This window comes from Acinonyx jubatus, chromosome B3, assembly GCF_027475565.1.
Source record: "Acinonyx jubatus isolate Ajub_Pintada_27869175 chromosome B3, VMU_Ajub_asm_v1.0, whole genome shotgun sequence".
Lineage (NCBI taxonomy): Eukaryota > Metazoa > Chordata > Mammalia > Carnivora > Felidae > Acinonyx > Acinonyx jubatus.
In genome coordinates, this window is record NC_069386.1 from 5563461 (window position 1) to 5584892 (window position 21432).

The window sequence follows — 21432 nt, forward strand, 5'->3', positions numbered from 1 at the left end:
TAAAATTAAAAAAAAAAAGAGTTTTATAGTTTTACTTCTCATGTTTAGGTCTTTGATCCATTTTGAGTTAATTTATGTATATGGTGTGAGGTAAGGGTCCAACTTCATTCTTTTGCATGTGGATATCCAGTTTTCCCAACACCATTTGTTGAAAATCCTGTCCTTTCCCCATTGCATGGTCTTGGCACTCTTGTTGAAGATCATTTGACCACACACACAAGGGGTTATTTGTAGGCTTTCTATTCTAATCCATCGGCCTACATGTCTGTCTTTATGCCAGTAACACGTTGTTTTGATTACTATAGCTTTGTAGTAACTTTTGAAATCAGGAAGTGTGAGACTCCAACTTTGTTCTTTGTCAAGATTATTTTGGCTATTCAGTATCCTTTGAGACTTCATATGAATTTTAGGATGGGTTTTTCTTTTCTTTACTTTTTTAAAACTGTTTTTATTTATTTTGAGAGAGAGAGCATGACCAGGAAAGGGACAGAAAGAGGGAGAGAAAGAACCATTCTCACGAACGCTGAGCCAAAATCAAGAGTCAGATGCTTACCAACATCAGCTCAGGTCATGATCTCCTGATTCATGAGTCTGAGCCCTCCAAAGTGGGGTCCATCATGGAGCCCACTTTGGATCCTCTGTCGCCCTCTCTCTCTGCCCCTCCCCTGCTCTTGAGCATGCACATGTGTGTGCTCTCTCTCTCTCAAAAATAAATATTTATTTATTTATTATTATTATTTTTTAATGCTTACTTATTTTTGAGAGAGAGGGAGACAGAGCGTGAGCAGGGGAGGGGCAGAGAGAGAGGTTGACACAGAATCCGAAAGAGGCTCCAGGCTCTGAGCTGTCAGCACAGAACAGCTGTCAGCTGTTCGACGTGGGGCTCGAACCCATGAACTGTGAGACCATGACCTGAACCGAAGTTGTACACTTAACCAACTGAGCCACCCAGGTGCCCCCAAAATAAATAAACATTAAAAAAAAAAAAGTCAGACACTTAACCAACTTAACCACCCAGGCAGCCCTTTTATTTACTTTTTCTTAAATATTTTTTTAAAATAAACTTTATACCCATTGTAGGGCTCAAGCTTACAACCCTGAGATCAAGAGTCACATGCTCTACTAACTGAGCCAGCCAGGTGCCCCCCAGGATGAGTTTTTTTCTTTCTTTCTTTTTTTAATGTTTATTTATTTTGAGAGAGAGAGAGAGCAAGAGTGAGCTCATGCGCCAGCGGGGGAGGGGGGGGAGGGAGGGAGGGAGGGAGGGAGGGAGAGAGAGAGAGAGAGAGAGAGAGAGAATTCCAAGCAGGTTCCATGCTGTCAGCACAGAGCCCAATGTGGGCCTCAGGCTCAAGCTCATGAACCGTGAGATCATGACCTGAGCCAAAATCAAGAGTTGGATGCTTAACCAACTGAGGGGCCCAGGCACCTGCACTACAGGACTTTTAGGCCAGGGTCTGTTAGGTTCCATTTCGAACGGGTTGTACTGGTACCACTAGGTGTACTCCTTTATTGCCCCAAGCTGTATCTTGCGTGAGGAGGGATCTCAAACTTGAGACTCACGCCGAATCTAGGATGGCACACAGCGAAAGGAGGAGAAGGGACCTGGACGCGAGAGGCAGGGTCTTAGGGGGTCGGGGGCGCACGGCTCTGGCCAGAGGTACTGGAAAACAAGGCCTCCTGAACCCTGGGAACAGCAAGGAGGAAGCTGGGAGTCCCACTGCCCGTGGGACAGGAGTGGGAGGAGATTCTATTTAGATCTCAAAAGGCCAGGGCCACCCCAGCTGGCCTTACCACATGGGCCCGGGGCCCAGGGAGGAAGGCAGGGCAGCATGGATCTTGGCAAGAGGCCACATGAGGCTGCGTACCCGGGTGAGTCTGGCTGCAGTTGGGTGAGGTACACCCGCCCCCATGCCCCTCCCTGAGCAGACACTGCCACCTTCTGGCTCTTTGTTGACCCAATGCCCCACCCCATCCCAAGAAGAGCTTTCTCCTGAACAAGAAACAAAAGATGGAACGAGGTTGCCTTCACCTGCTAACAATCCTTTTCTCCTGGGGCTGCACCCAGGTCACCTGCGTTAGAGTCTGGCTGGTCTCAAGCGTCATCCCTTGGTCTCTTCCCATCGGTGGCTTAACACAATCCTCACTACCTCTCCACAGATGGTTTATCTGCCTTAATTTTCAGTTGATTAGGGGCAGGGCCTCACTGTGGGGGGCTGGGACCGCTGGGCTGGGAGGCATCCGGGTCACAACACTGCTGAGGCCCTTCTCCATTGTTTCTCTGTTGGATGGTGGGTTGTTTTTGCTAGAAATCCCCAGCACCTCCCAACTATTGTTCCTTCCTAGGCAGGCTTGCTGGGATCCCCATGACCGGTTAACCAGGCTCTGGAGTTTGTCAAGGTGTTTTTCTCCCTCCCCTTCTACAGTTCGTTACCTCCCTCTCTCTCTCTCTCTCTCACCTCAACTGTGGGCTCTTTCCTCCTGCCCCTCCCCCTCCCTGGGAATTTCTATGACTTGGCCCAAAGCCCTTTGTTTTGATGTCTCAAATTCAGTGCTAAAGCTCAAAGTCTCCACCAGGAGGCACTGTCGGGAGACCCAGCTCTGGATCTGCCGGCTTCCCATTCCCTGGTCCCAGACAGGGAAGTGAACGTGGGTCACCGTATTGATTGGTTTCTTGCCTTAGACAGGACCCCAGGGGGCTACAGAGTTATTGTCCTGGCCTTGTCCAGGGGAAGGCCCTTAGTTCCCTCAGATTCAGCAAGAGATGGGGGGATAGGGAGTGGGGAGTGGTGGAGGGGCTCATCCCTCACAGGCCCCCACCTCCTCCCCTTTCCCTGGGCTTGAAGACCCTCTTAACCATTCCATACCTCCTTCCGCCCTGCACCCCTTCCTCACAGGGCGGACCTATTCACTGGGTACCTCCAAGGTTCCCACAGAGATCAGCCTTCCGGATGCCCAGGACTTATCAGCCTGAGGAGGAAGGACACCACAGAAAGGCGCAGAGAGGACTCACCTTTCTTTCCACTCCAGGTGTGGCTGTCAGCTATTCTGGAAACAAGAGTGCTCATTCCTGAGGTCCCTATGGGTTGCTAGGGCATCTTGAGGTTGTCTCTATTCCATGGGTTTTGATGTGGTTTGAAGTGTTGGGGTTCGGAGCCAATGGCCAAGAAGAATTCTTTAGGGGCCCCGGGGTGGCTCAGTGGGTGTGAAGTTTTGGGGTGATGGTGGGGTTCGAAGCTGCACTGTGCCATTGGCGGCCACGCTGTGCCACACTGTGGCTTGCCTTGCGGAGAAGGCCACGAAAAATCCATTGTTTTTAATCCATGGAAAACACTGGAGAAGTTTTACAAAATGAGGGCAAGGACAGAAAACAGTAAAGCTAGAAATCCATCATGATCTAAGCAACATTCCAACACACGTAGTCCTTACAGCCGCCTTCCTAGGAAACGGTCCCCAGTTGAGTTTTAATTCAATCTGGTACTGGTCTTGGGCGGCTCCGAGCGGCCACAAGTGGCTAGACCAGAGATGTGGAGGGGATCGTGGTAGACGAATCAGGAGGAAACCTCACAAGTCTGTCTTCCTTCCTTCCTTCCTTCCTTCCTTCCTTCCTTCCTTCCTTTCCTTCTTTCTTTCAAATGTTTATTTATTTTTGAGGGAGAGACAGAGCACAAGCAGGGGAGGGACAGAGAGAGAGGGAGACACAGAATCCCAAGCAGGCGCCACATGGGGCTTGAACCCATGAACTGCGAGGCCATGACCTGAGCCCAAGCGTGACCCCTAACCGAGCCAGCCACCCGGGCGCCCCTCACACGGGAGTCAGATTTGGGAGCCGTGCCGCTACCAGGCCCAAGACAAACAGCTTGGTATAAGGACAGAACAAAGAGAGGGCATCATGTTTCTGGGTCCTATTACCGGTCTGGCCGGGGTCCTAACTTCCAGCCAAAAGGCAGGCTTTCTCCTCCCCAGAAGAGGAGCCACGGGCTAGAGGATTGCAGCCTGAGCGATAGACATGAAAGTGTTCCTGTAAGACCATACTTCTCAGAAGGCCCCTGAAATGAGAGTTAAGGAAGAAAAGAGAAAGCACTCACCAAGTTTGCACCGAAGCTCAGAGTCCAGATGAAAAGACTCATCGCCTCACGTTGGGGTGCCAAAAATGATGAGTTTTTTGGGGGGTGATGGGGGTTTGGAGCTGACGGCCACGAAAGAATTCTTGGTGCAGAAAAGTGAGTTTATGAAAGCACGGGGACAGGACCCGTGGGCAGAAAGAGCTGCTCTGGGGCTGTGAGGAGTGACTGGTTATACACTTGGGAGGTGGGGGAAGTAAAGGCAAGAAGTTTCCAAAGAGATTTTCATATATTGAAGAGGACTCCCAGGATCCTGGAGGCCCAGCTATTATCAAGCTAAGGTTGTTTTTCCCTCTAGCGAAGCATTAACCTGGACAGTAGGGACAGTAGGGACGTTCTACTCTGCCTGACTCAAGTAGTTGTTAATGGGCGGCAGGTTATAAGGAAATTGAATCTTATCTGCCACTTCCTTCTGCCTCTGTTTCCCACATCAGGTTAAGCATCCGACTCTTGATTTTGGCTCAGGTCATGGTTGTCACGGTCATGAGATCGAGCCCCAAGTTGGGCTCCATGCTGGGCGTGAAGTCTGCTTGGGATTCTCTCTCTCCCTCTCTCTCTCTGACCCTGCTCCGCTCACCTTCACACACTCTCTCTCAAGGAAGGAAGGAAGGAAGGAAGGAAGGAAGGAAGGAAGGAAGGAAGGAAGGAAGGAAGAAAAAGTTCTTGAGATGTTTACGGGGCAAAAAGGTAGGTGTTTCGTTTTGTTTTGAGAGAGAGCACATGCACAAGCAGGGGAGAGGCAGACAGAGAAGGAGAGAGAGAATCCCAAGGAGACGCAGGGCTCAATCTCAGGAACAGAAAGTTGAGATCACGATCTGAGCCAGATACTTAATGGACTGAGGCACCCAGATGCCCACGCCCCAAGGCGCTTTTATTGTAGCACAGGGACAGGACCCTGGGCACAAAGAGCTGCCCTGGGGCTGTGAAGAGACACTGGTTATCCACTTTGGAGTTGCGGAGGCAAGACAAAGAACAAAAGGTTCCACATGTTAAGAAGACAAAGAGGATTCTCGAGGCCTAGCTCTGGTCCAGCTGAGGCGTTTTTCCCTCGGCCAAGCATTAACATTAAGACAGCTGGCAGTTCCTGGAGGAAAATCCTACTCTGCCTGCCTCAAGTATTTGTCAATGGGCTGCAGGTTGTAAAGAAATTTAATTTTATCTACATTTCCTTCTGCCTTTGTTCCCTACATCCTCTACGTTGGTTTGATCTGGGAAGACTCCTCCTCCTCCTTCTTTTAATGTTTATTTTTGAGAGTGAGAGAGAAAGAGAGCAGGCATGCACAAGGGTGGGGGAGGGGCAGAGAGAGGGGGACCTAGGACCCAAAGGGGACTCTGCGCTGACAGCAGAGAGCCCGATGTGGGGCTCGAACTCACGAACCATGAGATCATGACCTGAACCGAAATTGGACACTTAGCTGATAACCAACTGAGCCACGCAGGCGCCCCAGTGACCTGGGGCTCCTGAAGCTGTCCAGATGCGTGGAGCCCAGCGACGCAAGTAGGGACTGGCCCTTTAGTTCCCAAAGTGCTCTGGGGGGTGAGCGCGGGTGACGCCGGGAGGCTCATGCGAGGGAGGCTCTGTAGGACACGGGGGGACACCGCCCTTCCCTGATGACTGTCCTTCATCCAGGACCAGGTTCTGCCGACACACCCCCACCTCCGCCTGCCGCTCTTTCTGGAAGTTTGTGCAAACCATTCTCCAGATACCACCATACTGCTCTTTTCATAGTTAGCCTCACGGAAAAGCCCTTGAGGACTTCCTACAGATCCCGGAGTAATGGTGTCTTTACCTGGTCTTCGAGGCCCAGCGTGAACCCTGCCCATTCCACTGGAGGCACCACGTCTCCCTTTCCTCTGGCTTCACTGCACTCTAGGTGCACTGATCTTCCCGGGCCGGGCGCATCCCAAGCCTGTCTCAGCCTCTGAGGCCTGTGCACTGCTGTTCCTTCAGCTCAGAATGCTCTTCACACGGATCTCCCCATGGCTGGTCGCTCGTCCACTTTCCCTGACAACCCCCGTCTAGAGCACTCTCCTTTCCCTTGTGCTCTATCCCCTCATCCTAGTTTTTTCTTTCAAGTTTATTGATTTATTAAAATTTTTAAATATTTATTTATTTTTGAGAGAGAGAGAGAGCACGAGCGGGGGAGAGGCAGAGAAAGAGGGAGACACAGAATCCGAAGCAGGCTCCAGGCTCTGAGCCGTCAGCACAGAGCCAGATGCGGGGCTCGAACTCACGAACCGTGAGATCGTGACCTGAGCCTGAAATCAAGAACTGGACATTCAACCGACTGAGCCGCCCAGGTATCCGACCCCCACCCCCGCTGCCCCGCCACATCCCATTTTATTCTCTTTTCCACGCACACCCCTTTTTGAAGCTTAAGCTTCAGGGCCCCCTCCAAGGGTCAGTACCTAATTTTGTGTTCTTTTCTTAAAAGGAGCCCTCTGCCTGGCTGACCCAACTGTGCGAGCTTCAGGTCTCACGGAATCTAAGTCCGTTTTGTAGCCAGAGCGGAGGACTAGGCTGCACTGGGGACGCCCTGTGCCTGCCTCTGGGTGGAAGACAAACTCAGCATTCCTCCTGCCAAGCCATTTTGACAGGCCCTTGCCCGCTCCCCCTCCCCATCTCCTCAGGCCTGGGTGCCAAGAGTAAGCCTTGCCCAGAAATCTTGGTAACTGCCCTGCTCACTGGGCCCTGGGCTCCACAGGGTGGGGGACATAAAACCCCAAGAGCTGCTGCCGAATGTCCTTCTCTCTTCTGGACCCCCCACCCCCACCCCCGCCTTGACTCCCTGAATAGGCATAACTATTCTCAATCGGCAGCCATACTCCTCCAGGCTGCTCAGCCAGGAGACAGAAACCAGACTTCTCTGGAATCTCTTCCCCTCCCAGGCTTTTCTGCAAAGCTAATCTTTACAGTTTGTCACCCACCCCACCTCTTTACTAGTTTGGGCAAATATTTAGCATACAGGATTAACTCTCCCCCTGCCTTGCCCTTGGCAGACCTGGCTAATTGATCCCAGAACGCTTTCCAGATGGGCCCCTGTGTAGCCACTCCCCACAGATCAGGGGGGAAACCTATTTGGCCTCTTCCTGAAAGTCAGGTCTAAATTACCGAAGCGGTAAATCTGTTCCAGAGGAAAAGGGCCGGTGCTTGCAATGAAGTGAAGTCCCGAATCTAGGTTGAGACCAGGAGGCCAGTTCCAAGGACGTATTTTCTGTTTGATCAAGTACCACCTTGTGGTGCATCCCGTGACACAGTGGAAAAATCACTGACCTTGAGCTGGAAGTCCTGCCCTGTTCTGGGCAAAACGACTAACTTCCTCATTGTGCACACGGGGCTACAGGTCAGGCTGCTGCAGCGGGTTACCATAGACTGGGTGACGGCAACAACAGACATTGATTTCTCACAGTTCTGAAGGCAGGGAGGCCCACAGACGGATCCTGTGTCTAGTGAGGGCCCTTTTCCAGGCTGCAGACTGGTAGCTCCCACCAACTTCTTGTAACCTCACATGGTGGAAAGAAATCCTCACTTCTTTAACTTTTTTAATGTTTATTTACTTTTGAGAGAGAGAGAGCACGAGTGGTGAGAGGTAGAGAGAGAGAGGGAGACAGAGGATCTGAAGCAGGCTTTGCGCTGACAGCCCAGAGCCCCACGCAGGGCTCGAACTCAAGAACCGGGAGATCATGACGTGAGCAGAAGTCGGAAGCTGGACGCTCAACTGACTGAGCCACCCAGGCGCCCAAGAATTCTTGCAGAGGGGCCGTGGTGAGCTGTCCTTAGAACCTGGAGAAAATGTCACCTCCTGGGGGCGAAAACAGCCAGAAAGGAGGCGAAGAATGAGTTTGATGAGCTTACGGACCATAGACATACACAGCATCCCGAAGGAAGCCCAGGAATAGGGCTGCTGGGCAATGACACTTAGGGGGACTGTCCTGCTGCATATGTGCATTACTTCCTACTTCAGCTGCCTCTCCTGGCAGCCTCCCTGCGCCGTGCTCCCCAACACTCCCCTCGATGCCCCCAACTATTCATCCCCCTCACTTATCAGAAGGACCAGAGGCCACCAGGCAGCACCCACTGCAGCTTGCTCCTCCCCAGGCGCCGGGGTGGATGTTCCCCCATCTGCAGCCTGGACCCTGCAGCGCGAGGCCTCCGCTATCTCCCGCCATCACCCTCTTCTCTCGCTGGCATCTTCGGCCTCGCCTCTGCCAGCTCCTTTTGTTCAGCATATAAATTTGCTAAGGATATTCCCAGTTTAGAACAACAACAACAACAACAACAACAACAACAACAACAACGACAGGGGCGCCTGGGTGGCTCAGTCGGTTAAGCGTCTGACTTGGGCTCAGGTCATGATCTCGCAGTTTGTGGGTTTGAGCCCCGTGTCGGGTTCTGCGCTGACAGTGCAGAACCTGCTTGGGATTCTCTGCCCCTCCCCTGCTCTCTCTTGCTCTCAAAAATAAATAAACATTAAAAAACAACAAACTAAAAGCCACACCCCAAAAGCCCTCCTTCCATCTAGCATCTCTCTCGTGCGTTCTTGCTGGAAGAGAGGTCTATACTGGCTGACCTCACTGCTACCTCCCAGCCTTTCTTCAACCCACTGTGATTGGGTTCTTGCTTGTCCTGGTCCCGCCTCTTCACCGTCTGGTATGGAAATAAAGAAAAGTCCCCTGCCAAGATCAGCGATGGTTTCTGGATCACTAAATCCAGAATTTTGGTGCCTATTTACTCCTCCACTTTGTAGGTCCCCACCGCGGACCATCGCCTGGACATCTGTGACAGCCCTTCTGGGTCCTCTCTTCCTCAGAGGCTCTTAAGTGTTGGTGGCCCCCAGGGTCTCATCACGGTCCCACCCCCACCCCATTCCGCAGCTCACCTTCTCCTGAGCAATCTTTTCAGACCCATGGCTCCTACTACTGTCTCTACGCCTGAGAATCCTTAGTAGTAAGCAGTATGTGAAAGAATGTAAAATAATCGTGCATGAACTGAGGAGAATACCATGTGAAGGAAGACATTTGAGGGAGAAAGGAAAAATACCGGGTCCTTTCCAGACTACCGTGGGCAAGTTAGTACACCACCCCAAGCTCTGACTTCTCATCCACAGGACTTGGGACAAGAATAGTACCTACTTCATAGCGTTGCTATGAGGCTTACGTGGGATAATTCAAGAGCACGCTCCCAGAGCACATACTTGTCAACATTGCAACGGTCTCTGTGACTTGCAGGGGTAGAGGCACCATGGAGAGAAGAGGAGTCAAATGAGAAATGGTAGTTTAGATCCAGGTTTTGGAACGTACAAGGGCAGTGGACTGGTGAGGTCTATTTGTCGAGGGCATTCCTAACCCACGTCATGGGCTGAGAGCCGAGGAGCAGGCTGTTGTTTTCCTTCCGGCCGTCCGGATGACCTTGTGAGCACCTGACCTGGGTTCAGTGAATGGCTGCCATCGCGCCCTATGTGCACGTCCCAGGCATTCCTGAGACGGTCTGTCCTGAAGTGTGTGTGGGGGCTGCTGGTGGTTTGGGATGATAAACAGCTTAGAGCCAGGGAAGCAAAAGGTCACCTACTGGGCTGTGTCGTGGGGGAGGGAACACAGTTCCCAGGGGAACGAGCACTGGTATTTAAGAAGTACACTGAGCCTGTTCTTAACACTTGTCCAGGGCCAGGTTCTGAACTAAACATGAATGTTTTTTGTCCATAATTATAGGCTCCAGCCCTGGGGACTAGTTCAGTGGTGGCTGGACCCAGTTTACACGGACCCATGAGAGTCAATTATTAAATGTGCATGAATTTTGCAAGCCAGTTGTTAAACACAGCCATCGTTAAAAACTAAGTTACACAGGGGCGCCTGGCTGGTTCAGTTGGAGGAGTGAGTGACTCTTGATCTCAGGGTCATGGGTTCGAGTCCCATGTTGGGTGTAGAGATTCCTCAAATATACTTAAATAAAATTAAGTTATAGGTGTGCCTGGGTGGTTCAGTTAGTTAAGCATCCAACTTCAGCTCAGGTGACAATTTCAAGGTTCGTGAGTTCGAGCCCACATCGGGTGAGCTCGAGCCCCGATTCAGGCTCCATGCTTTCAGAGTGGGATTCTCTCTCTTTCCTTCTCTCTCTCTTTGCCCTTCATGAGATTCTCTCTCTCTCTCTCTCTCTGCCTCGTGTTCACTCGTGCTTTCTCTCTCTCTCTCAAAAAAAAGACCTTCATTAAAAAAAAAGAAGTTATATAAACTTATAATTAAATAAATTGTATTTAGGAAGCATGTGGGTGGCTTAGTTAAACGTCCGAACGCTTGGTTGCGGCTTCGGTCACGATCTCACAGTTTGTGCGTTTGAGCCCCGCATCAGGGCTCTGCGCTGACAGCACGAAGCCTGCTTGGGATTTCTCTCTCCCTCTCTCTGGCCCTCCCTAGCTCTCTCTCTCTCTCTCCCACTCTCTCTCTCAAAAAATAAACATAAAAGTTTTTAAAAATTATGTTAAAAAACCCAAAACTCATAGCTTCTTATTTAATTTCCTATATTTTACTAGTATCCATTCCCTTGAGGACATTCACACCTGTTACATCTGTATGATAGAAACACCACGTAACAGGGGCGCCTGGGTGGCACAGTCGGTTAAGCGTCCGACTTCAGCCAGGTCACGAGTCGCGGTCCGTGAGTTCGAGCCCCGCGTCAGGCTCTGGGCTGATGGCTCGGAGCCTGGAGCCTGTTTCCGATTCTGTGTCTCCCTCTCTCTCTGCCCCTCCCCCGTTCATGCTCTGTCTCTCTCTGTCCCAAAAATAAATAAAAAACGTTGAAAAAAAATTAAAAAAAAAAAAGAAACACCACGTAACAGAAACACTATTCGACTCTGATCAGTGCTGTCATATCTAGAATTTGAAATTCGCCGGGGCTGAAGTATTTACGTCAGGAAATCAGGGCACGTACACACACTGCCCCCGCCATAGCGCTGGTCGTCAGTAACATCTGCCAGCACCTCGCCGGACAAACCGGGGTCAGGAATTCTGTCTTCTCATCAGTTCCAACATTCTCGATCTGCGCCAGATAAACACAGTCCAGCCTTTTGGGTTTCTGGACTCCAGGTTTGGGGGCAGCCGGCCCAGAGGACCACGTCTCACCCGTCCCCCACCAGGGGTGTGACCATTGGTGGCTACTCTGGACCCTGGCCCTCCCTGCGTCCTCCCTCAGCTAAGCGTTCACTTGACTCTGACAACACTGCCAGGTTGGTATTGAACTTTGACTTGACCCATTTTATAGATGACAAAGTGAGCCACAGAGAAGTTAAGCAACTCTCTCCTGAGGCCGTCAGCCAAGAAAAGTTGGAACCCTCTCACAACCACTAGCTCTACAGATAAAGAACAATAATCCAATGAGCCGATAAGGGGATGCGATTAAGTGGCTCAGTTACCATTCCTTCACAGCTGCCAATGCTGGCTTTAGTTTCCAGCTACCACGGGGCATTGATTCTGATGTACTTGTACTGTCCTTAGTCACATCCAATAAAACAGTGGACTTACAAAATTCGGCCCATCCCAGGTCTTTAGGAGACTTTAATGAGTAAATAAGACTGTTCTAGAGTTAATGATCCATTGTTTCAGTTGATGGCGTGCTTCTAAGTCAATCAATTATTAATTAGGAATTGAGATCTGACTACATACCCAACTCAGTTCAAGATCTGGACGCTTCCCATGAGAGCTAAAGCCCGGAGCGTGTAAATAGCTTGTTGAAAGTTACACAGTTTGGAAGAGATTAGGACAGGATATTCACCACGCTTGTCTGATTCCAGAGCTCCTGTGCCAGGGAGAGCCATGTGATGAGTATTCAGCAGCTATTTAAAAACACCTCTTGGGGCGCCTGGGTGGCTCAGTGGGTTAAGCAGCCTTGATTTCAGCTCAGGTCATGACTTCATGGTTCATGAGTTGGAGCCCCACGTCGGGCTCTGAGCTGATGGCTCGGGGCCTGCTTGGGATTCTCTCCGTCTCTCTCTCTGCCCCTCCTCCACTCACGCTCTATCTCTCTCCCAAAAATAAATAAATAAACATTAAAAAAACACATAACAACATTAACAACTCAGGCAACAACAGGTGTTGGCAAGGATGCGGAGAAAGAGGATCTCTTTTGCATTGTTGGTGGGAATGCAAGCTGGCGCAGCCACTCTGGAAAACAGGATGGAGGTTCCTCAAAAAACTAAAAATAGAACTACCCTACGACCCAGGAACTGTACCACTAGGCATTTATCCACGGGATATAGGCATGTTTTTCGAACGAGCACATGCACCCCAATGTTTATAGCAGCACTATCCACAATAGCCAAAGTATGGAAAGAGCCCAAATGTCCATCGATGGATGAATGGATAAAGAAGATGTGGTGTATATGTACAATGGAGTATTACTCAGCAATAGAAAAGAATGAAATCTTGCCATTTGCAACTACGTGGATGGAAGTGGAGGGTATTATGCTAAGCGAAATTAGTCAGAGAAAGACAAATATCATAGGACTTCACTCATAGGAGGACTTTAAGATACAAAACAGATGAACATAAGGGAAGGGAAGCAAAAATAATATAAAAACAGGGAGGGGGACAAACATAGACTCATAAATACGGAGAACAAACAGAGGGTTGCTGGAGAGGTTGTGGGGGGGGGGGCGATGGGCTAAATGGGGAAGGGGCATCAAGAAATCTATTCCTGAAATCATTGTTGCACTATATGCAACAACTATAACTAACTTGGATATAAACTTAAAAAAAATTTTTAAAGAAATAAATAAAGGGGAAAGAAAACCACAAACCAACACACACACACATAGCAAACTCTTATAGGGGCTCCTGGGTAGCTGGTCAGTTTAGTGTCTGATTCTTGATTTTGGCTTAGGTCATGATCTCACGGTTTATGGGATTGAGCCCCACATTAGTCTCTGTGCTGATGGTGCACAGCCTGATTGGGATTCAATCTCTCCTTCTCTCCCTGCCCCTCAAAAGAAATAAATAATCTTAAAAACAATCCTCTTATAGAAGAATACTTAATCACAGAGAAAAATGCCCATAAAGGATTTGGTTAAAAAATGGAGGTGAACACATTACTGTATTTTATCAATTTTGGATACGTGTTGCTTTTCACCTCTTAACATCTGAAATAGGGTACATCAAAAACCAATTCCAGGTGAATTATAGATATTCATGTGAAAGGTGAAACAATAAAGCTTCTAGAAGATACTATAGGAGAATATCTTCATAGTCTTGGGGTAAGAAAAGATTAATGAAACGGGAAACAAAGCATACCCATAAAAGGCCAATAAGTTGGACTACATTAAAATTAAGGAATTTTTGTGCATCAAAAGACGTATTAAGAAAATAAGAAGGTAAGCCCCTGGGGCATGTGGGTGGCTCACTCAGTTAAGCATCCGTATCTTGATCTCAGCTCAGGTTTTGATCTCAGGTTCCAGAGTTCAAGCCTCGAACTGGACTTCACACTGGGCATGAGCCTATTAATAAATAAATAAGTAAGTAAGTAAGTAAGTAAATAAATAAATAAATAAATATTAAAGTAAAGCCACTGAATAGGAGAAAACTTTTACAGCGTATGTATCCAAAAAAGGGAACTCATACCAGAATATATATCAAACTCCTACAAGTCACAAACGGGCAGAATCCAATGGGAAAAAAAAAAAATGCACAAGACTTGAGACAGGCACTTCATAAAAGAGGATAATGAAATGAATATTAAGCATACGATAAGGAGCGCAGTCCCCTTAGTTTCCAGGGAAATGAAATGTACAACCACCACAAGGGGCGCCTGGGTGACTCAGGCTGTTAAATGTCAACTTCTGATTTTGACTCGGGTCATGATCTCACAGTTTGTGGGTTCGAGTCCTGCATGGGGCTCTGTGCTGACAATGTGGGGCCAGCTCGAGATTCTGTCTCTCTGTGTCCCTCCCCTGCTCATGCTCTCATTCTCTCTCTCTCAAAAATAAATAAATAAACATTAAAAAAATCATAAGGTAAAACTTCCATGAGTTACCACTGCACACCCAGAAGAATGACCAAAATCGAAAAGAACGACAGTGCTGAGGGTTAGCGAAAATGTGGCGAGACTGACATGAGAGACTGAAGGTCCCATAGGCTGTTGGTGGAAAAGAAATTAACCAATCCCTTAGAAGACCATTTGGCAGTGTTCGTGAAAGATGAACACTTACACAGTAACTTGTGAGCCATTAATTCACTCCTAAGTGTCGTCCAACGGAATTTCATACATACATGGAGCAAAAGACAAGGGCTAGAACATTCACCATGCCTCATTAAAATAGCCCCAAACCAGAAAGACCCCTAATGTCCATCAACAGTAGAACAGATCCGGGGCGCCTGGGTGGCTCAGTTGGTTGAGCAACCGAGTTCAGCTCAGGTCATGATCTCACGGTTTGTGGGTTCGAGCCCCGTGTCGGGCTCTGTGCGGACAGCTCGGAGCCTGGAGCCTGCTTCGGATTCTGTGTCTCCCTCTCTCTCTGCCCCTCCCCCACTCATGCTCTGTCTCTCTCTCTCTCTCTCTCTCTCTCTGTGAAAAATAAATAAACATTAAAAAAAAATAAAAAAAACCCCAGTAGAATAGATCCATAAATTGTGGCAGATTCATAAAATGGAGTGTCAGACAGCAACAGAATAAATTATAACTATTTTATGCAAAAGCATGGATGAGTTTCACAGACGCAATGTTGAGAAGTAAGACACAGCAGAATACATGCGTCTGATTCCATTTCCATCAAAACAAAAATAGGCAAAAACCAGTCCATTTTAGTAGGATTTAGGACGGCAGTTACTTTGGGAGAAATTGGGAAAAACAGTGCCAGGAGGTGCATGAGGAGGGTTTTTGGGGTGTTGGTGATGTTATGTTTCCTGAGCTGGGCAGTGACTGGGGGAACATTCATAAGTTATACATCAGTAGTTTGTGTACTTTTCTGCATATGTGAATACATATATTATGCTCCGGTAAAAAGTTAAAAAAAAAAAAAAAGGAGGGAGGATAGAGACAGAGTTGGACAGAGGATATTAATTACTCACAGACCTTTGTTGAAAGACCCATTCAATGATGCCTGTCCAATGATGGAATACAAGACACTACCCTGAGCTAAGAAACTGGCAAAACGTGCTGATGAATCTATTGGAAAAACATGAGGGAACTTAGAAAACTCACTGGAACTAAAATACTATGGAATAACAACATGGAATATAGCAGAGAAGAAATTAGAGAGAAATCATAGAAGTTTCTCGTATTTGTAAGACCCAGAAAGAAAAATTATCAGTTTTAAACTTTGTAAAGTCAAGTTAAGAATTTAATTTCCAGGGGCACCTGGGTGGCTCAGTCGGTTGAGCGTCCGACTACGGCTCAGTTCATGATCTCACAGTTCACGAGTTCAAGCCCCACATCGGACTCTGTGCTGACAGCTCAGAGCCTGGAGCCTGCTTCGGATTCTGTGTGTCTCCCTCTCTCTCTGCCCCTCTCCTACTCATGCTCATGCTCTGTCTCTCTCTCAAAAATAAATAATAAACTTAAAAAAAATTTAATTTTTAGGGGCACCTGGGTGGCTCAGTCGGTTAAGTGTCCAACTCTTGATTTCAGCTTAGGTCATGATCTCATGGTTCATCAGTTCGAGTCCCATGTCCGGCTTTGCACTGAGTGTGGGGCCTGACTGGGATTCTCTCTCTGCCTCTCCCCTTCTCACTCTCTCTCTCAAAAATAAAGTCTGAAGGGGCACCTGGGTGCCTCAGTTAGTTAAGCGTCCAACTTCAGCTAGGGTCATGATCTCACGGTTTGTGAATTCGAGCCCCACATTGGGCTCTGCGCTGACGGTGTGGAACCTGCTTGGGGCTCTCTCTCTGCCCCTCCCCCAATGATCGTCCTCTCAAAATAAATAAACTTCAAAAAATTAAATATTAAAGTAAATATATAAAATCACAATCAAAAAATTCTCAAACATAGAGTTAGTCATAACTAAAATAGGACGCATGAACATCGGGCTTCCTGATGGGATGCACTGGGAGTGACACAATTTATGTAAAATTCCTGTTAAAGGTGTTTAACTTGAATCCAGTGATAAGGAGACCACCAGACAAAAGAAACAATGTAACTGTGAGGATATTCTACCAAACAGCTGACATGGCTTTTTCAAAAATAGCAGCGTTAGAAACACCTCGCACCCATCCACACACAAAAGGACAGGGTAGTGCTTTGGGTTCGAGAAAACTAATGAGGCATGACAACCACAGCAAGGCATGATCTTTATTGGATTCTGGATCCCTGACTTGCTCCCTAAATTTCACGAAATTGAGACAACTTGGAACAAGGAATATGGACTACCTGTTACATAGCATTATTGCATCAATGTTAAATTTTTTGTGTATGATGCTGTGGTGCCCGTTTTTGTTGCCTCACTGGTGCTTTCCTCTAGCATAATTCTCAAACTTTTGGGATTTCGGAACCCTGTACACTCTTGGGAGTTGTTGAGGACTCCAAAAAGCTTTGTTTATATAAAGGAGTTATACAAAACTACATTTACTGAGTTAAAAGTTAAAGCAGTTTTTTATTTTTATTTTTTAGGTTTATTTATTCAGGGGCACCTGGGTGGCTGCCGGTTGGGTGTCTGACTCTGGATTTCAGCTCAGGTCATAATCTCAGGGTCGTGGGATTGAGCCCTGTGTCGGACTCTGCACACTGGGCATAGAGTCTGCCTGAGATTCCCTCTCTCTCTCTCTTCCTCTCCCCCTCTCCCCTGCTCATGCTCTCTCCCTAAAAAAAAAAAAAAGACAAAACACTACATTCCCCTCCCCCCCCCAAAAAAAAACTTAGTGGGGAGGGTTGTTTGTTTTCATTTTTGCAAATCTCTTCCTGGCTGAGTTGATGGAAATAGCTGGATTCTCATCTCTGCTTCTGCATTCAGTCTGTTGTGAATGTTTTGCCTGAGGAATATGAAGGAGATCTGGCCACACACAGATTTATATTTGGAAAAAGGAAAATGAAGGAGGATTAAAAAAAATTTTTTTTTAATGTTTACTTATTTTGGAGAGAAAGAGCACCAGCAGGGGAGGGGCAGAGAGAGAGGGAGACACAGAATCCAAAGGAGGCTCCAGGCTCTGAGCTGTCAGCACAGAGCCCTATGCAGGGCCCTGAGATTATAATGAACCTGAGATTATATCCTGAGCCGAAGTTGGCTGCTTAACCGACTGAGCCACCCAGGCACGCCACGAAGGAGGATTTTAACAGCTTTTCGAATATTGCAGATAATCTCTCCCCTCCGATTATCAAAGACCACTTAATTTTTATTTTTTAAACTTACTTTATTTTTAAAAAATCATTTTATTTTTTTAAGTAAACTGCACCCAACATGGGGCTTGAACTCATGACCGAGAGATCAAGAATTACATGCTCTTCTGACTGAGCCAGCCAGGCACCCCAAATGTTTAATTTTTAATTTAATTTTTAATTTTTTAAAAATTAATTTTATTTATTTTAAAATTTACATCCAAGTTAGTTAGCATATAGTGCAACAATGATTTCAGGAGTAGATTCCAGGGACTTATCCCCCAACCGTTTAATTTTTTTTTTTTTAATGTTTATTTATTTTTGACAGAGGCAGAGACAGAATGTGAGTGGGTTGGGGCAGAGAGAGAGGGAGACACAGAATCTGAAGCAGGCTCCAGGCTCTCAGCTGTCAGCACAGTCTGAGGCGGGGCTCGAACTCATGGAGCTGAGAGATCATGACCTGAGCCGAAGTCGGACGCTCAACCGACTGAGCCACCCGGGTGCCCCCCAACTATTAAATTTTTAAGGATCCACAATACCAAAAGCAGACAATGGAGTGGAAGAAAGCAAAAGCATGAGTTTGAAAAAATGAACAGATGAGACAGCAGGGCCATGCACACACAGGTCAGAGGAGCCAGCATGCCGTCTGAGGCTCCCCAGGTTTCCCTGCACCAGGAAGGAGACCAGACACAGGTGGCTTTTTTTTTTTTTTTTTTTAATTAAGTCAGTTGCAGGTCCTTGATATTGAACAAGAAAGCAGCAAGAGGCATCAGCAGCTGAGAGCGTGCCTCTAATATGACAGCTCTTCCCCCCCTTGCCGCTCCATACCGGAAGGTACAATTTGGGGAGAAAAAAAAAGTGTGCTATACCTAGTTAGTTATGGTATCTACTAGTACACGTTTCTAGTTGGTTTTCACACAAGCAATTCTGCAATCCTCGCAGGACTGAATGTCCTACAATTTAACTCAATTCTGACACCACCTGCCTGGAGACAGCATCAGATCCCACGGGGGAAGGGCTCCTTCCTGTCAGACTGATGCCAGCTGCAGATCTGGGACACTTGCACTTTGGACCAATCGGCTATAAGTTGGGGATTCCCAGGACCCTCTCCTCGGGTTCATCATCTGCTGGAATAGCCCACAAATCTCAGGGAAATACCGATTCACATGTATCGACTTATTATACGGGATATCTAAAGGATTCCGATGGACAGTCAGATGAAGAGGTACATTAGAGTGAGGTCCAGAAGGTCCTGAGCAAAGGAGATTCTGTCCCAGTTTATAAATAATGAAAGACACTCCTGTCACTCAGCAAATTCCAAGGGGTTTAGGAGTTCTGTGCCAGGGACTGGGGACAAAGACCAAAAATATTTCTATACCACAACTTTCTAATAAGACAGGTAAGGCATTGATGGATACATCTGGCTTAGAGTTGAAGAATCATGAACAGAACATCTAAGAAGTTACATTTCAGGACATAAGACTTCCACTTGAGTTAAAGTTGAATGCGTGTCTCAACCACTGATCTTGACTGGGTTAGAGAAAAATGATTGTGATTTTCCAAATTTCCACAGTTGCTTCTGTGTCAAAAATTAGCTTTATAGCTTCTTTCATTAAAACATGTTTTTTTTTTTTTTAAATGTTTATTTATTCTTGAGAGAGAGAGAGAGAGAATGCAAGCAGGGGAGGGGCAGAGAGAGAGGGAGACACAGAATTTGAAGCAGGCTCCAGGCTCTGAGCCGTCATCACAGAGCCAGATGTAGGGCTCGAACTCATGAACTGTGAGATCACGACCTGAGTCGAAGTGGCCTGAGCCATCCAGGTGCCCCAGAACACATTCTGATCAAATAATCTTGCAGAGGAAAGATAACCTAGTTTCCAAGGCTGTGACGTGAAAGCAGAGAGAAAATGATAGATTTTCTGCCCAGTTATCAGGTTTAGGATCTTTTTAAGAAGTGTTCCCAGAAGCACTGCTATGTTGTCTGTGCCAAAAATTTTATGTACTGTCCTTGAGCGTGAAAAACAGTCAACTGGCCGGTTGTATAGAGTCCACACCGGTCCTCCCACCAAGAGCCTCGTGACTGTCACATGCTTGTTTTCATCCTGTGTGAAGCAGTGATAGATTCCTGCAGGAGGAGTTATTGGAATGTCGTCATTTTCTATGAAAGCCTGGATCCCCTCGTCCTCTTTACCTCTTACATCAAAGTATCCACTGACAGCAGAGGGGCGGTGAATCTTACACCCAAGCCCAACGGCTCCTTACCATGTGCCTTCATCTTTTCTTTGTTTCTTCCAGTTTATCTTTGCATATGGTTATCACGTGCATCCAAGAGTAGTTTCTCTTATTGGATCCCTTCTCATTCTGGGTCATGCACACATTTGTCAGCTTTCCAGTAAAGGACGCGGAGCTGGCATGGCGGCTCCGGACTGACCCAGCAACCGGGCTCTTGGGCGGTGAGGCCACCCTGGGTCATCCTGGGACTCACCTCTGTGCTAGGCCTGCACCACGGTCCTTCCCCGGGGGTGGGTACGGCAAGCATCAGGGCCACCCCAACTTGCACGGCCAACCCGGCTCCTTGATCCAGAAAGGCCCAGGTGGCCTTTCTGCTTTGCGTATCTGGGCGCTCCACTGCCCAGCCTTGGTTTCCTGTGTTTCCTGGTTCCTGAGACTGGGTGAGACCCCACCTGGGGATTCTTTTATTATAACAAAACATACAAGTGGTAGTTTCTTAAAAGTTAACTGTAACGTGGACTCCAGAACAACGTCAATGTGCCTCTCCTACTGTTACATTCGTATCTGTTACATTCAAATGCATTCATTTAAAAAAGATTTTTAAGCTTATTTATTTATTTTGAGAGAGAGAAAAAGAGCAAGCAGGGGAGGGGCAGAGAGACAGGGAGAGAGACAATCCCAAGCACGCTCTGCGCTATCAGAGTGGAGCCTGATGCAGGGCTGGAACTCACGAACCATGAGATCATGACCTGAGCAGAAACCAAGAGTCGAAGAGTCGGGCGCTTAACTGACTGAACCACCTAGGTGCCCCTCAAATTTATTCTTGGACAGATTTTTTAACCCATGCATAACATTTTAACATCACTACTGGTCACCTGGAAAATACTGGATTGCTGAGTTATACAAATCTTCTAAAAACTGATACATTTCACTACACAATATGAAAAAAAAATCACATTTGGAAATGCCACCAATCTCATTAGCAACATCCTTAAGAACTGGGAAGCTCTCAAGTTCAGGGGATATGTACAAGTTTTACAAAATTTTAGTTTACCTTGAAAGCTTAAATGTTGGGCCCCTGGGTGGCTCAGTTAGTTGAGCATCCCACTTCAGCTCAGGTCATGATCTCGCTGGTTGTGGGTTCGAGCCCCACATTGGGCTCTGTGCTGACAGCTCGGAGCCTGGAGCCTGCTTCGGATTCTGTGTCTCCCTCTCTCTCTGCTCCTCCCCTGCTAACGCTCCGTCTCTCTCTCAAAAATAAACATTACAAAAAAAAAAAAAAAAGCTCATATGTTATCATTGACAACAAATACTGTCCATTACTTCCTTGAAATGACTAATTTCATTCATTTTTGAGATAACATCTGCCAGATATTGAAGTCTGAAAAACTATAGTTTCTCTATCAGTTGTTCTTTCCAGTTAAAATAGTGATCTGGGGCGCCTGGGTGGCTCAGTCGGTTGAGCGTCCAACTTCGGCTCAGGTCACGATCTCGCGGTCCGTGAGTTCGAGCCCCGCGTCGGGCTCTGTGCTGACGGCTCAGAGCCTGGAGCCTGTTTCAGATTCTGTGTCTCCCTCTCTCTGACCCTCCCCTCTTCATGCTCTGTCTCTCTGTTTCAAAAATAAATAAACATTAAAAAAAATTAAAAATAAAATAAAATAAAATAGTGATCTGTGGGGGCGCCTGGGTGGCTCAGTCAGTTAAGCTTCCGACTTTCGATTTTGGCTCAGGTCATAATCTCATGCTTCGTGAGATTGAGCCCCATATGGGGCTCTGTGCTGACAT

At 47.4% G+C, this 21432-nt stretch overlaps 1 long non-coding RNA gene across 2 annotated transcripts; it reads right to left on the minus strand.

Annotated features, from left to right (window-relative positions):
- Nucleotides 1-6905: 6905 nt before the first annotated feature.
- On the minus strand, nt 6906-21074 carry LOC106965879 (uncharacterized). Of its 2 annotated transcripts, none has more exons than XR_008298954.1 (3): nt 10964-13268; nt 9005-10720; nt 6906-7927 (listed from the first exon to the last, which is right to left on the minus strand). It is a non-coding gene; the product is annotated as an uncharacterized LOC106965879 (long non-coding RNA). The 2 variants fall into 2 exon arrangements; XR_008298955.1 differs by lacking the exon at nt 6906-7927 and adding an exon at nt 13514-21074 and having other exon boundaries at nt 8418-10720; nt 10964-12278.
- Between the last annotated feature and the right edge of the window lie 358 nt (nt 21075-21432).